Raw genomic sequence first — 5,104 nt, 5'->3', positions numbered from 1 at the left:
GTATGTATCTTCTCCTTATCTCTTTATTTATTTTGAATTGATTGCTTATACTTATGTGTTTTATTTTAGGATTGTTTTTCATGAAAGATATTTCTGCTTTCGGTATTTTTAATTTGCGGGCTACCTGATCCTTTGTATCGCTATCATTTAGGAAGAGGTTTGCTAGAGCTCCAGGGGAGCTAGATTGTCAGATAGATGTTGAGATTGCATATGATCGATTTGTTCGGGTGGCGAGGGTTCAATGGTGTTGTATTCTTTAGATGTTCAACGAGCAGTATCAGATTGATTTGGTTCCCATACTTTTCTATGGGAACAAGGTTATTGTGGATATGTATTGGTTGAGCCCTAATGGGGATATGATGATTGTGAGTAGTAGTTAGTTCAGAGTCGAACCATAAGTGGGGGAGAGTTATTGGTTCATGGAGAAAGAGCTTAGAGTGGGTCGTATTTGTGTTCAACAGTGAGGGCTAGGCGTTATATTCAGCAGGGCTATTCTAAAATTTACTCCTATGTTATGGATACCCAATATAAAGGTAAGGCGACCATGGATGATGTGTCGATTGTGCAGAATTATCTCGATGTGTTTCCAGAGGATTTTCCTAGGGTGGCTCCGAAAAGTCAGGTTGAGTTCAAGATTGATCTAGTTCTAGGTGCGGCTCTGATAGCTAAAGCACCGTATTGGTTGGCTCCACCGAAGATGCAGGAGTTTTCTACACAACAGCAGGAGCTGTTAGAGAAGGGATTAATTCGACTGAGCAGTTCGGCTTGGGGAGCACCGATATTGTTTGTAAAGAAGAAGGATGGGTCCCATCGTATGTTCATTGACTACCAGGAGGCGGAAGCTAAATAAGATAATGGTGAAGAACCGTTATCGACTCCCAAGGATTGATAATCTGTTTGACTAGCTTCAGGGTGCATCTTGGTTCTCCAAGATTGATTTGTGATCGGGTTATCATCAGATGAGGGTGAGAGATGAGGATGTGTAGATGACAGACTTGTTATGGTCATTACAAGTTAGTGGTGATGCCTTTCGGGCTCACCAATGCTCCAGCCACGTTCATGGATCTCATGAACCGCATGTGCAAGTAGATGTTGGATCGGTCTGTGATTTTGTTTATTGATGATATATTGGTCAATTCCAAGACCTTGGAGCAACACGAGGAGCACTTGAAGGAAATGCTGGAGACTTTGAGGAGGGAGAGACATTTGGTAAAGTCCTATAAGTGAGAGTTCTGGTTGCATGAGGTGCAGTTTCTGGGGCACTTTGTCAACCAAAATGGTATTTTGGTGGATCCGGCCAAGGTTGAGGCTGTGATGCGATGAGAGGTTTTGAGGTCTCCATTTGAGATTTGGAGTTTCCTTGGTCTAACAGGTTATTATCTGAGGTTTATCCATGATTTCTCCAAGATAGTTTTGTCCTTTGACTTGGTTGACAAAGAAGACAATCACTTTTCACTGGGGGCCTGAGCAATAGGCAAATTTTGAGATCATGAGACATCGGTTGTGTGAAGCACCGATTTTGATCCTGCTGGAGGGTGTTGAGGATTTTGTGGTTTATTGTGATGCGTTGATTACGTGTTTGGGGATAGTTTTGATGAAGAGGGGTCACGTGATCGCTTACGCTCCGAGGCAGCTGAAGCCTCATAAGGAGAACTATCTGACACATGATTTGGAGCTGGGGTTGTGGTTTTCGCCCTCAATATTTGGCAGCATTACCTTTATGGGGTCCATTGTATGATTTACACAGATCATAAGATCTTGAGGTATCTGATGGATCAGCTAAATCTGAACATGAGGGAACACCGATGGTTGGATGTGCTGGAGGATTATGATTATGATATTCTTTATCACCCGAGGAAGGTCAATGTGGTGGCCGATGCTCTCAGCCGCAAGACGGTCGAGGCTCCGATCAGGGATATATGTTTAAGGATGACCGTGATCACCTTGTTGTTGGAGCGGGTTCGAGAGGATTAGGTCGAGGCTAAGAAGGAAGAGAACCGAAAGTGCAAGTGTATTGTGGGTTAGGTGGTTTCCTTCGATTATGATAGTCGTGGGTTATTGACTCTTCATCGGCGGGTTTGGGTTTTGTATTGGGGTGGTGTGTGTCAGGTTCTGATGGAGGCGGCGCACAAGTCTAGGTTCTCCAATCATCCCTAGGCAAAGAAGTTGTATAAGGATCTTCTTCCTAATTATTAGTGGCCCTGCATGAAGCTGGATATGGCTTAGTATGTGGAGCGGTGCTTGACTTGCAGGAAAGTTAAGGCCAAGCATCATCGACCTAATGGCAAGATACAGCTGTTGGAGATTCCTATATGGAAATGGGAGGATATTACCATGGATTTCATCACGAAGTTACCACGAAATGCGCGATGAATGGATTCGTTTTCGGTCATCATGGATCGTTTGACCAAGAGCATGCACTTCATCCCGATTCAAGAGAGTATTTATGTAGAGAAATTGGCGGAGGTTTATATTAGGGAAGTTGTGGCACGTCATAGGGTTGGGGATTTGGTGATTTAGACAGAGATATCAAGTTTACTTCCTGATTTTGGAAGAGATTCCATGACAAGTTAGTACTCGTCTCCATTTCAACACAACATTCCATCAAAAAACTGATGGTCAGAGCGTGAACGATTCAGAAATTAGAGGATATGCTTTAGGTGTGTGTTTTGGACTTTGGTTGGAGTTGGGATAAATATCTTCCATTAGCAGAATTTTCATATAACAATAGTTATCACGCCAACATTTATCGACTTCCATTTTAGATACTCTATGGGAGGAATGTCACACCCCCGAACCAGACGACAGAAACGTCCAGGGGCTTGTGCGTGACTTCATCTTGGGATATCATCACAATGTGTATAATTGAAACAAGACAACACCATCAACATACATATCAAAATACAACCAACATTGTTTACATCAAGAATAGTATCATAAGTTACATGCCAAAATAATCAATATATGATGATAACAAAAATTAATCAAATTCCCCATGTTCTTGAAGACCTTTCCGCTTAATGATTCCATGAGAATACAAGTTATTTTGAAACGGTCAACATATATAATGTTGGTGAGTTCATAAGCATGTTCGAATTAAAGTTTTGTACTGTTAGTAAAACACCAGAAAATCCGATATTTTTCTGAAAAATAGTTTGAACGTGATGTGTCAAAATCATGTATTAATGCATGTGCGTCTTTGTAACGCCCGTAGATCCAGGATAGTCAATTTAGAGATAATAGGAGTCGAAAACGACTTTTCAACAAAAGATTATTTGGAATAAATAATCTTAACCAAGTTGTAGAATATGTGTCAAGGGTTCCATAGATATAAAGAAATCCGAAATCCGAGTTATAATGAAGAAGTTATGACCCGTCGAAGTTTTAAGGCAAAACCGACATGATACCGGGAAGCGTAAATAGTGAATTTACGATAGAGTGACTTTTAACCTTAGTGATCTAAAAAAAAGTTGTAGAATACGTTAAATCTAGAACATATAAAAAAACACCCTAATCTAACTTTGTATGAGGAAGTTATGAATTTTCTAAGATTTGGCATAGAATTGCACGACCCGAAACTCGAATTTTAGATCGAGCGGTTTTTGGCATACATGACCTAAATGAGAGTGGAAGATCTCATTAAAAGGAACTCAATGGTAAAAAGACAGAAGAAAATGGAGTCCATACGTAAAGGTTATGAATTTTACGTGGATATTTAACAGTATAATCTCGTCGTACTGTTAAATTTAAGACGAGTTGAGAATTAGCCGATGGAGTCAAAATAAAAGTTGTAGACCTTATTTTTACCTACGCATGGATATAAAGAACGTAAAAATGGAGCTCGTATGTGAATGTTACGGATTTTAGAAGATAATTAGTTTTTGGGGTAATCTGCGAGTGACACGTGGAACAATCTAGGCCATACCTTCTTCCCCGTGGCTTGGAACGAGATGGCGACACGTGGAAACGAACGCACGGCATTTGTCTAGGGAACACGCTGCGTTCGCACTGAACTCAGCCTATAAATAGAGGCGCAAATCTCCCATGTTCTTCACACTTCTCCACTTGTTTACTCCCAAACACCCCAAAACCCTCAAGGTTTTTCCCTAGCACCTTCAAGGTGTTAGAATCAAGTCCCGGAGCGCTAGAAGGCTCCGAGAAGAAGAGTTTTTCGGCTCAGCAACGCTGCTCCAGCGAAGCCCGGTTTTGCAAAAACCCGCTGTAAGTGAGGTACGCCTACCCTATCGTTAGTATATCATATGTTATAATATAGTAATGCTATTAGGACCTTATAATAAGTATTTTGGCTATTGTTATGAGTTATATAAGTGTTGTTATAATGTCTTTTAAACCACTCGCGATACGGGGAATCTGGTTTGGAGGGCCGCTTGGGTTGCCGGATTTAGAAGTGCTTTATGCCAAAATGATCCTGCTCCCTATTGTTTCATGTTTGGCCCCTATCTGTACAGAGTAAGTGAAGAGTATTGTTTCACGATTATATAATAGTAATAATAGCTATCTATTAATTAGTCTCATCAAACGCTAGACTACACTCTAGTGGTAATGATACTAGGTTTCGTCAAGGGATAATTGTTTTAAGAGTAACGAAGTGCTGTCCGAGTGCCGACTCATCACCTTTTCATGTGAGTGCATGGTCCCTTTCATATTACACATAGATATGAGGTATTTACTAAAAATTATGTGCTATGTGTGCATATTGTCCGAATACTTGTAGTCTATGTTGGGTAAAATATTTTTATACACGTTTTAAATGATTTAATGTATATGTATTTTATATCTACAAAATGTGTTGGGTAAAACATGGGTACATGTAATAGTTGCTGTGTGACCAAATAAAATAATGAGAGGCCTTTATATAGATGTTATTAATGATCCAGTCATCTAGCAGAGTATAGATGACGACCACGAACTATTCTAGACAGTCTATTGGAACGCTAGCAGACCCACAATCTGTAGGTGTTTATTTAAACTGTGTGATCACCAATAATACTCCATCCACCACATGGTTGCCTTAATTAACATGAATTGGTGAGGAACCCCCGAAGCATGTTTTGTCACCCCGATGAAAGTTCTTAGACTAGGT

The sequence above is a fragment of the Lactuca saligna genome, chromosome 6 (assembly GCF_052625555.1).
Source record: "Lactuca saligna cultivar CGN05327 chromosome 6, ASM5262555v1, whole genome shotgun sequence".
Taxonomy (NCBI): domain Eukaryota; kingdom Viridiplantae; phylum Streptophyta; class Magnoliopsida; order Asterales; family Asteraceae; genus Lactuca; species Lactuca saligna.
The sequence above is the reverse complement of the archived record's forward strand: the minus strand, read 5'-3'. Positions refer to the sequence as shown.